The 12450-nt window shown below is 41.7% G+C and overlaps 1 protein-coding gene across 1 annotated transcript in view; it reads right to left on the bottom strand.

Annotated features, from left to right (window-relative positions):
* Positions 1–12450, bottom strand: part of CRB1 (crumbs cell polarity complex component 1) — a 113213-nt gene that overhangs the window by 50960 nt on the left and 49803 nt on the right. The gene's annotated exons all lie outside the window — the stretch shown is intronic.

Below are 12450 nucleotides of genomic sequence, written 5' to 3'. Positions count from 1 at the left end.
ACATTGCTTCTGTTTAATGGATCAGACAGTTTGTGATACATCAGTACAAGACACTTTCTTCCCCACGTCAACCTAGGGTACCTCTTCAATATTTCCCATCTGTGCTGACCTGTGTGATCAAGAGGTCATGTCCTGAAGTCAAACCCAGAATCGAAACACTCACTTCTACCACAGGCCAGACTATTAATGTAACCCATTTAATTTACATCAAGTTGGAACTTGACATTCAATTTCTCAATCCAGAAGCAATTATTTTTAAAGGAACATGCCAACAATATTGCTTGGCTTAGAATAGCGAAAGTTCAAAAGGGTAAAAAACTTTTCACACCATAAATAAAGAATTGATTATACTTGAAAACAAAGTTTGTAATTACTACTGACATTTCTGAGCCTAGATGAGGTGCCTTTTATGCTTTAAAAACTGATGTCATTGATGCCACTGGCATTATGGGAACCTTATGTAAGGGTCTGAAATAGTCCTTTGCTGGTATTTTAAGGATCAAGAGGAAAACATGAATATTTTCCACAATGCTTGGGTTAAACACATATTTTTTGTCAAGCAGGATGCAAAATTCATGGTGGGTGCTTAGCCTTTAGCAGGACAGGAATTCCTCTGCCTCCTTTCACCCTAATAGCTCCATCAGCAGGACCGCTGGCATAATCAGCAGAACCCAATACTTTGCGGTGGAAAATTATGTTATTATTCTTGTGTGAAATCCAAGCCTCCAAGGTGCTAACAGATTTTAACTAGGAATAGCCCTGATCTGGGTCATCAAATTACTCTTCTGTGCTTAAAACCGTAATGCTTGTTTTTTCCATAGCTCTTACAGCTCTGAGTGGACTTTGCATGACGAGCTGAAGACCAATATCCCTGAACTCCGTGTCAAAGATTCTGCTAATCAAACTGTGCAGTGTAAAAGCTAAAATTCGATGTTAAGAACATAAACTAGCAAACAGTGTTCATCACAAAGCCTTTGAGAAACAGCATCTTCCATATCAGGCCATACTGACTGCGTTGAAGTATCAGCTCAAAACAGATGCTACACATACACAATATTTCCTGCTCCCTCTACTGGCTAATAGGTACAGAAGGAGTACAGAGAACTTAGTTCTCAAAGAGCTTAGTTCTCTCAGAGCTCTGCTGGTACTAAAATGCTGACGCTAGTTCAAAAAAAAATGCATATTTTCACATATTAGGGCAGCTTATACTTTTTTGGGGGGTAATACAAATAGCAGTTTACCAAGTAAACCCTTTACCAAGGGTGAATAAGAATGCCACCCCACTGCTGTGGGTTATTTGGGGATGTTTATATGTGAGAAATGATATTTCAAAGGTGTGTAAAGATCTGTCAGCGTGAAAACAGAGGAGCTAAGCTATATAAAAACCATAACCTCTACAAGAACAAAGTAATGAATGGAATTATACCATTTATATTTGATGCCATAGCAACATAACAGCAGCCTGCATACTTTAATCTTAAATAAATTTACTCATGCATCTTCACTTTTTATTTGAATATAGGTCAACATTCCTTGCATAACAAATATATACAGGTTTGGCATGCAAACATTACACATTTCCCACTGTCAGAAGCCATGCAATTAAAATAATTAATTAGTAATGTAGACCAGCGTAAACTCTGCTTATTAACGAGCATACACATGGCATGCTGCAAATCTTGCAGAAAGGAACAAAGACAAATCTTTCATTCTTACCACAAAACAATCCAACCAGAAAACTCCGCACTTCAAAATAGAAAAGATGAAAGTTGTGGGCCTTTTTAATTAGTGATCAAAGAAAGGCTTTCTACAAGCAGAGCAATAAAGTACTCTGAAGCAGCTATTATGTGTTTACGTATATATGTGTGTATAAGTACATATGTGCCTGTGTACACACATCTATACATACATGCATATTGTTCAGAACTACTTGCCCATGTGCTATTTCTGACTTAACTCCTCCAGCTTCTCCAATATCAATCCTGAGTTCCTCCGTTATGGGGGGAAAAGAGAAGTAACGCCTTTTAAATGTTTGGTTGTATAATTTACTGTATTTCCAATAAACTGGATTTTAATGGGGTTCACAACAGTGAGATTATTAAGCCTGTTTTCGAAATCAGCTGTTGAGTAAAACATTGAACTATTAAATTGGGTCATTTTGTTTATCACTTGACATTTGACCTTAAATATTCTGTAATTTATAATGTACTGAGGAAGTAAGATATATTAGCCCCATAACACAAGTCCTCTCTTTACTGTCTGCTTGTTAAGCACTTTTTCCAGGTTAGTGACAACTGTACGATGTGTAGATTTAACGAAAGTTCATTTCTGTTTGGGGAAAAGTTGTGCTTCTGCTTGATTTTGCAATTTGACTGTAATTCGGCCAAAACGATGTAGTCTTATACGATACAATGCTAAAAAGCATATGCTGTAAAGTAGCTCCTGAGATGGACAATCAAATTCTTAAGAAGACAAGCAAAGTTCTGCTGTCAGTTTACTATGTGCAATACCTTTGATTTCACCAAGGTTTGTGCATGGTTATCACTTAGACGACACTTTAAACTCTACTTTCTTTATTGGTTGTCTTTCTTTGCCATTGGATGTATGTGTATATGCAAGAAACACCTCTCTTTAGGAAACATATAGGATCATCTGTAATGCCAGGGTGTGCTAGACACGTAGAACTAGCATTAGGATGTATATCAGGAGATAGAGAGTGGTTTCTGTTTATATTAGGGAAATGGAGATTACTGTTTTTTCAACAGGAAGAGTAGGGCAAAGTGAGTCCTGGGTTCGGTTCCAGGCTGCATAACACATTGCTGGGCTGGGGCGAAGCAGGCAAGAAATGAAAAGACCAGAGAGATTGTTCAACAGGGAAAGATGGAACTGAGCAGGTTCATAAGCTCAGCCAAGAGGTGGCGAAACTGGATTGTAGGACACTATAAATATCTGAGGTATGCCAGTTAAAAAGGCTAGGAAAGGTTTATTCACAGTATTAAGAAAGAAATAAAAAAGCTAAGCAGGTAGAGCCTGAAGAAAGCTTCAGAAGGAAAATCCTTACTGGATATTTAGACTAGTTTTAGCAAGTAGTCAATCAGATGATGGAATGACCCACCAGGAATGAGTGTCAGGAAAATAATAGGTGCTTGACAAGCATTATTCCTGCTGCCAAATAATATACAATTGGTGTCTTTGTTTTTTTCTAAAAACACTTTCTGTCAGGTATTGGACTTAGACATTCCTTAAATCTAAAGATGTTACCTGTCTGTGTGTTGCAAGATCTGGGAGCTTATGTATGAAAAGCCATTCAGCCCCTCCTCCTTCCCTTCAAGGAAAAAAGCTTTTCATGCTAAAAAGTGTTTATGTGCAACACTGTTTAACACAGAGAGATGTGCCAGATTCAAAATATCCTCTGCTTGCAGGCTCTGTCAATCATGTCGGACTACGTTATACAACTTAACATATCAGTGTAACTAGAGAAAATAGATCATAGTAATGATGGGTCAGTTGTGAAATTTTAAAGCATAAAACTCTATACATGTTCTGAAAATAATATTGGTAGATGCTTCCTAGTGTTTTAATTTCATATATTTCTAACTCAGAAAAAAACCCCAAATATCTTGACATTTGTGCATTCTTTTGGTGCTGAATAATGCAGAAGCGATGGCTGCCATCTCTTTGCATTTCCACTGCAACTTGCAACAAGGAGAGATATTGCTCATGTAATACGTATTTCTCATGAAAAAATATACATAGGCATATCAAGGCCTTAAATATAATTCTCAGAGTTCCAAACAGATTGTCAGGTCTGGGGGCTAATTCTGTAAAGCGTTGTCATGAAAAGTTCAAGGGCTCCTTTCTTAATTATCATGGTTCAGCTTTTACAAAATTTTAACATAGATCATCATTGCCAGTAAAAACACTCTTCTGTCAAAAGGTTCCCTTGTACAGTAGGATAACAGGGACAAGCTGCAGTTTTCAACAAAGCTGAATTTTATTTTATGAACAGGGGTCCTCTGCATAGTTTGTGCCCATGCTAGGTTCACATTTTGTACCTAGGATCTGAAACTATTTCAGTCTCTACTTGGAGCACATTAAGTATGGTAACTGGATCTGATAATGATGTACAAATGCATCTTCCATGGCTGCTTGTGAGACTCTGCTGTTCATGAGGTAGAGTCATACCTTATGATCATATTGGACCTCAGTCTTTTTTTCTGCCTTTCTGAAGTGGGGATAATGCTTATGTACTTCACAGTAATGATATACGACTGTATTTGCTTGTTTTCATGAAATGTTCAGATTTTAGTGAGGTGAAACCCAAGCTGCAGAATATTGTGGTAAATACAGAAAGATTATCAGGTGGTATCAATATCACTTAGAGATACATGCTGCTGTTTTCTGAAGTGTCTCCCACTAAATCGGAACACTTTAACCAGTGATAAACACTAGGTAACCATTACAACAAGAGTCAGTGCATTTAAACAATTGCTCTTGCAATCCACTGCCATGCGGGGGGGGGCAAGTTAAGCCATAAAAGTTAATTTTTGAAAAAAATGCTATTAGGCTTTCACAAAGTATTTCAAGATATAGGCTGTTAAGGAAAGAGCTGTCATGAATAACACAAGTCAGTCTTAGCTGCTGTGGTGATTTATATGCCTGAAGAATGTAAAAATTACACTTCTTGCACTAAACGGTATTTCTTACAGTTGTTGAAGAGGAGCACTACCTGCAGTAGAAATGAAATAGAAATGTCCCATGAGTTCTGTAATGGAAACTGATAACAGAATGGCAAATCCATAAGTTCCTCCAGATATAGCCTAAATTCAGTGCTACCATGCTTTGAGGTATGCTTCCTTCATATGGCCGTTATGATACACAATGTGCAAATTGTGAGTTCAACCTCAGTTTTCCTTCTAGGGGACTATCCAGAAAAAGACTAATTAGGCTAACCTAACAATGGGTTTGCTCTGGGAGCTAAGCATGTGAGAAGTGATTAGTACTATTGCAAAGAAAGGAGTTTGATCAATAGTGAATAAAGAGACAAGCAAGAAACCAGTGAGCATGCTGCATTCTCAGAGTCTGAAACCATTTGCAAAGCTGTCTGCCGCTTTCCCTGGAGTAGTCCACAGGCCAGGGCTACAGGACACACTCATTCAGAAGGAATATCCTGACCAGTTCCAAAAATTAAGAAAAAACAGGAAAAGGAAGAACTCTGTGATAAAAGTAAAGGAGGAGGGAAAAACTGAGAAGGAACCAATTCTGATGACAATGTGAACAACTCCTTAGCAGGATCACAGAATCACAGAATCATTAAGGTTGGAAAAGACCTGTACGATCATCAAGTCCAACCATCAACCAACACCACCATGGCCACTAAACCATGTCCCACAATGCCACGTCCACACATTCCTTGAACGCTTCCAGCGAGGGTGACTCCACCACCTCCCTGGCAGCCTCTTCCAATGCTTCACCACTCTCTCAGTAAAGAAATTATTCCTAACATCCATCCTGAACCTCCCCCAGTGCAACTTGAGGCCGTTTCCTCTTGTCCTGTTGCTAGTCACTTGGGAGAAGAGACCAACAGCCGCCTCTCTGCAACCCCCTTTCAGGTAATTGTAGAGAGCGATGAGGTCTCCCCTCAGCCTCCTCTTCTCCAGACTGAACAACCCCAGTTCCCTCAGCCGCTCCTCATAAGACTTGTGCTCCAGAATCCTCACCAGCTTCATCGCCCTTCTCTGGACACGCTCCAGCACCTCAATGTCCTTCTTGTAGTGAGGGACCCAAAACTGAACACAGTATTCGAGGTGTGGCCTCACCAGCGCCGAGTACAGGGGCACGATCACCTCCCTACTCCTGCTGGCCACACCATTTCTGATACAGGCCAGGATGCCGTTGGCCTTCTTGGCCACCTGGGCACACTGTTGGCTCATATTTAGCCGGCTGTCAATCAACACCCCCAGGTCCTTTTCTGCAGGGCAGGTTTCCAGCCACTCGTCCCCAAGCCTGTAGCGTTGCCTGGGGTTGTTGTGCTCCAAGTGCAGGACCTGGCACTTGGCCTTGTTGAACCTTACACAATTGGCCTGGGCCCATCGATCCAGCCTGTCCAGATCCCTCTGCAGAGCCTTGAATGGGTGCTTGATAGTAGCAGCATTTTCCTCCTTGATCCTTTGCTTGTACAGGAATAATAATTAGCTAATAGAACCTCCAGTCCTGTTAATTTTGAATTGGAGTGCTTGCCTTGCCTGTGGGAGAAGCCTGAGTCCCACTGAAAAGATGAGAGGTGCTCTTGACACCTTCTTAATTTAAATATTGTCTTTCTCTCTGTATCTCCTCCTTTCTTATCCTCATTCTTTCTTTGAACAGTGTTGTCTTCTTCTAAGGTTTCAGAATCAAGAGAAAATAACCTTTTAAAACGTGATGATGGGCCATGAAATAAAGTGAATAAACCTGGTGTAATGGAGGAATGGTTTGACTACGTCATGTGAAGGACAGATGAGAAAATAAAGTTAAAAATAAAATTTTGATATTGGGGACAGGATGAGAACTCTGCTATTCATTTGATTGATTTCATTTTTGTAAGACCCACATCACTTTATATATCTAAGAAAGACGGCAGCTGTGTGATCATTGTAGTGATGGTTAAGAAGGAGATTTAAAAAATAAAGCAACCAAAAATATATGTATGTATTTTCAGCTTCCCAAGTTAGTGATAATGCACCTACTATCCTATGCATTACTCATAAATAATATTTATGTCTGTATAATACTGTCACAGGCCAGGGGAGAGGAGTACGGCTGGCTGAGACATAGTCTACCCTGTCATCTGCTGGGTGCTCTGCCTATAGCAGCATCTAAAGATGTGCAGGGAAATGGAAACCCCATGCCCTGTGTGCTTCTGAGTTTCTTTCACCCTGGCTTAAGTGCAGAAGGAGAGTCCAAATGATTCAGTTTTTAAGCACTGGTCCCATGATGTTCACCGTTCAGTATCTGGGTTGAGGTTTTCTTTAGTTAGTTGAGTGTGCAGTACTCTCCCATACTGGCCATTTATCTGCCTCATCTTCTGGCTCCAGAAGGCAGTTTCTTTCCCCCATGCATATGCCAGGAATTCAATACGCATACGACACCAGTCTGATCATATCATTTTCTCTTGCAGCAGTCCAACAGACTGGGAAAAGGGCCAAGGAGATTTAAAAGGGAAAAACAGAAAACAAGAAAAATAAACAAAAAGGCCAAAAACCACTTAGGAATTCATGATGCCAAAGCAAGCAGCAGCACTGCTGGCACAGCTGGCACATAGCTGCTAACAAGACACCAGAAGTGGTAAGGTCCTCCGCAGCCAGCACCCGTCTGCATGTCAGCAGGCAGCAGGCACCCTGCCTACAAACGGGTTAGTGGACTCTGCTCCTCTTACACTCATTCTGCTGAAGCGAAATGGATCGTCTTCATCCCTGCTAGCAGCACTGTCCCACCCACCTGGGGACCATGGGCAGCACAGCTTTCGAGGCATGGGGAGCCTTGCACACTCCCCCCTCCTAGGGCTCAGTTCAACACGGAAGGTGTCACTCGATAGACCTTGCAAGTTCAGAGGCTCTTTAATTTTGACATGGTGTTAAGTTTATTACAACCTGGTGAAATGAGTCACTACCAAATCCATAGCTCTGCCCTCCTCCTTTCCCACATGTTTTCATGAGGAAAGTGAAAAGTTTAACCTTTTAAATAACAGTCTTCTAAAAAAATGTGCAGTGCTAGGGCAATACAATATATCCACGATATGAAAGGATGCAGTTCTAGGGTACCTATTGCCTTTAGCTAGCAGTAACGAATCAGAAGCCCTTTAAAAGAAAGCCCAATCTATTAAAAGTACTGTTGTTCTAGGGGGCCCGCAGACCAATGTAACATAAAAAAATCTAGGGCTTGCTACTGCAGCACTATTGAGACCTCTTGAAATCTGAGTATCCCTGAACCCTTTGATTTAAAAGGGAGCTGGAGAAGTTTTAACCCTTTGTAGAATCTGCACAGGAATTTTCTGTCTTGGATCCGGGGTAAGGCATATATCCAACGGCCTCAAAGAGTTCCTAGCTGGGATAAAGTCTCCAGACTAGGGTTTTTATTTTTTATTTTTAAGAATCAAATTGTGTAAGTAATGTTGGTTGCAGATTTGTTCCTTCCAAGACTTTTAGTAGGACTATTGACTATTTTTCAAGTCACCTGAACGATCGCCATCTATAACAAGATACTGCCAGATAATATTTATTCCTTTCTCCCAGCTGGGTGGGGAAATATTCTAAGCTGAAACAGGCATCTGTTTAGGCTTCATTATCTCCTGCCCTTGGGGCTAAAAACTCTAGTCCAAAAGGTAGATATTCTCAGTTTTTCAGTTGAATTAGAGTAATTTGTTTGCAATCTTATCCAGTGAGGTCAAAGATGCCATTTTATGCTTGTTACAAAATTTGCAACTGTCCTCAAAGTCTTTCCATTGATTTCAACGGCTTTTTGATCAGGCCCTCACAAGGCAGGGTATGTGGATTATTATTTCTTCATATTACCCTGAACGGTGAAGTATGATTATAATGTTCTGCAAGTGCTTTACTGAGGAAAGAGGTATAATAAAATATTGAATGTAGTTTATTAAAGAAAAATCTTTGCTCTGCTTCAATAGGAATCTGAGATTTTATATCTAAAGCACGTACAACTATTCAGGTGTTAAGCCTGGAAGAACTCCTGACCTACAGCCACAGAAATGTAGGACTTTGGCTGTCAGTGAGATGTACTGATACCCAGAGGAAAGGATCTGACCTTTTTTCCAGTTGACTGTTAGTTCATATATATTAGATAAACACCCATATACTGAGTAATCCTGATCAGGGATTCATCTGCTACCTTGAATCAAACTACTGCTATCAACTCTAATCCTAAAGCTTCCTTAATTCCCATTAAAACGTGGTTTATTTATTATGAATTTGGCTATAATTAAAGAAATTACCTATCATCATCAGAAGTGAATGTTTCCACTCTATCTTAGAGGTTTTTTGTGTCAATGCTTCTGACATACAAGAGGCTGAGGCTCATTTTGAGTACTTTCCACTTCCACATTACCTGGGGGAAGGAGAAGGGCCAGAGAGAAATGTGCAGTACTACTGGGAGGACTGGGGAGGTTGGCTGCATTGTACCTAAGGGCTGTTGGAGCAAAGCCTGGGAGCCTAGGATGCTAAGTGCCAGTTAGAGCAATCCTGCTGTTTTCTATATTAATATGTAAATTGCTTGACTGCATTGTATCTCACACAGGCCAGCAAAAAAAAGAGTTTAAAATTAGACCCTGCTGAAAAACAAAGGCAGGGAAGGAGCTGACAAGAGTAGCAGGATTAACCTTGTTTTGCCATTATTTTGCTGCATGTTACTGAATGACATTTCATGTGCAGCTTTTACAGTCATCCCTGTTAAAGATTATGTTCTTCCTGCCTCCAGCTGCCTGGGCACACTGTTTGGTAAGAATAACTATTTTGGTTTTTTCTAATGAAAGTTATATATAGTATACAACAGGTATGTGGATAACTAAACTTACATAAGGTTTTAAAAAATGTCATGTAATTTGCGTATGAAGTCAGTAGAAATTTCAGGGTCTCCAAGACTTCCCTCAGTCATGCTTTGGAGACCCCTGCACTATGATTTAGGAGCTTACCTATTAAAAAAAAAAGATTTAAGATTAATTGATTTAAATAGATTCTGACACTTGATTAGAATCTGCTAGTACATGGGTCCACTGACTCCCTGGGGAGTAAGAGAGTCCTCCATGTAAATGAAACCAGCAGAATCACCACCCAAATCAGGCAAACAAGCCAGGTGAAGGCAATTGATATGGGAGTGGGAGGATAAAGGATGACAATTAAGCAAGGAAACACCTTCTGGATTGTCTGACAAAGCACAGGATTTTTTAAATTAAGCCAAGAGGGGAGGAAAAGAAACTTCAGAGCTGGATGTCACTGGAAGGAAGCAAAGAGAAAGAAGCAGTACATGAAGAGGTAAGGGTGCTTAGGGCAGCCTGGGGGATACCAAAAGCCTTAGTAGAAGCCTCATATTATACTCTCTTAGGCAGAACAAAAGTACAAGAGCAACACTTAGTGACAGGATAGGGAAGGACAGTTAAGGGGAAGGGATGGAAGAAAAGGTGGTTGCAGGACAACCAAGGGATCAGGCCCAGCCAGCACGGGTTCAGGAAAGGCAGGTCCTGCTTGACCAACCTGATCTCCTCCTATGACCAGGTGACCCACTTAGTGGATGAGGGAAAGGCTGTTGATGTCGTCTACCTGGACTTTAGTAAAGCCTTTGACACTGAATCCCATAGTATTCTCCTGGAGAAGCTGGCGGCTTGTGGCTTACACAGGTGCACTCTTCACTGGGTAAAAAACTGGCTGGACGGCCAAGCCCAGAGAGTCGTGGTGAATGGAGTCAAATCCAGTTGGCGGCCGGTCACAAGCGGAGTGCCCCAGGGCTCAGTTTTGGGGCCGGTCTTGTTTAATATCTTTATGGATGATCTGGATGAGGGGATTGAGTGCTTCCTCAGCAAGTTTGCAGACAACACCAAGTTGGGCGGGAGTGTTGATCTGCTCGAGGGTCGGAAGGCTCTGCAGAGGGATCTGGACAGGCTGGATCGATGGGCTGAGGCCAATTGTGTGAGGTTCAACAAGGCCAAGTGCCGGGTCCTGCACTTTGGTCACAACAACCCCATGCAACGCTACAGGCTTGGGGAAGAGTGGCTGGAAAGCTGCCCAGCGGAAAAGGACCTGGGGGTGCTGGTTGACAGCCGGCTGAATATGAGCCAGCAGTGTGCCCAGGTGGCCAAGAAGGCCAACGGCATCCTGGCCTGTATCAGAAACAGTGTGGCCAGCAGGAGTAGGGAGGTGATCGTGCCCCTGTACTCGGCGCTGGTGAGGCCACACCTTGAATCCTGTGTTCAGTTTTGGGTCCCTCACTACAAGAAGGACATTGAGGTGCTGGAGCGTGTCCAGAGAAGGGCGACAAAGCTGGTGAGGGGTCTGGAGCACAAGTCTTATGAGGAGCGGCTGAGGGAACTGGGGTTGTTCAGTCTGGAGAAGAGGAGGCTGAGGGGAGACCTCATCGCTCTCTACAATTACCTGAAAGGGGGTTGCAGAGAGGCGGCTGTTGGTCTCTTCTCCCAAGCGACTAGCAACAGGACAAGAGGAAATGGCCTCAAATTGCACCAGGGGAAGTTCAGGATGGATGTTAGGAATAATTTCTTTACTGAGAGAGTGGTGAAGCATTGGAAGAGGCTGCCCAGGGAGGTGGTGGAGTCACCCTCACTGGAAGTGTTCAAGGAACGTGTGGACGTGGCATTGCGGGACATGGTTTAGTGGCCATGGTGGTGTTGGTTGATGGTTGGACTCGATGATCGTACAGGTCTTTTCCAACCTTAATGATTCTGTGAAAAGCAACCAAATCTCAATGCCACTTTGAAGAAAAATAAATTGGGAATTTGGAGTGAAAGCTGTGGTCTCCATGTACTTTTGTATCTGTTATGTTGGCGATGTCAGTCATACAACCCACTGGGAGACATGGGAAAGTTTGTAAACTGTTCAGGATATGAATGGAATGAGAAATTGAAGACTGGTTAAATTAATCTAGCTATTAGGTATTTTTTCCTTCAGAATAAAAAAGGGAATGGAGTTGACAGAAAAATACTGTAAACCCAGAAGTGTACAATCCAAACCCATCTTGTTTGTGGCTGTGCTATATAGCGTAGGCTATGTTAAATGCTAATCTCAAAACATCTTCTTTCTTAGGAGTATGGGTGTTTGTAATTTCGATAGGTTTTTTCAGTTAAGAACACAGCTATGCACACAACCTGAAATTATTTTTCATTTAAGCTGTAGAATACTACCTACACACTACACTGCTGAATTTACACAAAATGCTGCCTTGTGCTCAGATCAAGAAGTGTTCCTGCCAGTCCCCAGTGCTGCTATGTAGAATTACATGAGGACAGAAACACTGAAAGCTTGAGAGTTTTGTTGCATGGTTGTTTTATGAAAATACTCTCATTTATTCTTCATTGTTTTCATACATGTAATGTAATACCTGTGCACAGTGAATTTCAAACTCATGATAAAACGCCTGCTAACTGAAGTTTATGGCATAATTCAAGCCAATGTGGTTATGAATGATGAACCTTTGCAGACAGTCTAGTGGAAGAGACCACGTCTCTCTCCTGCTGCCTGGGCTGCCTTAGGAGCCCAGGCAGTACCTGGAGCCTGCTGTTCTCCTGCTATGTTCACAACTTGTGCAACCAACTCCTTTTATTCTAGACAAGTCACTGCTGAAACGTGTGTGTGGTGACCACCAGAGGGACCCTTTGCACTATGGCACCTTAGAACACCTAACATTTTACAGATTTATTTACAGCCAGACCTAAACAACAGGATACTGCAGTAC

This window comes from Gavia stellata, chromosome 10 (genome assembly GCF_030936135.1).
Source record: "Gavia stellata isolate bGavSte3 chromosome 10, bGavSte3.hap2, whole genome shotgun sequence".
Classification (NCBI taxonomy): domain Eukaryota; kingdom Metazoa; phylum Chordata; class Aves; order Gaviiformes; family Gaviidae; genus Gavia; species Gavia stellata.
This window is presented reverse-complemented; position numbering and strand designations above follow the sequence as displayed.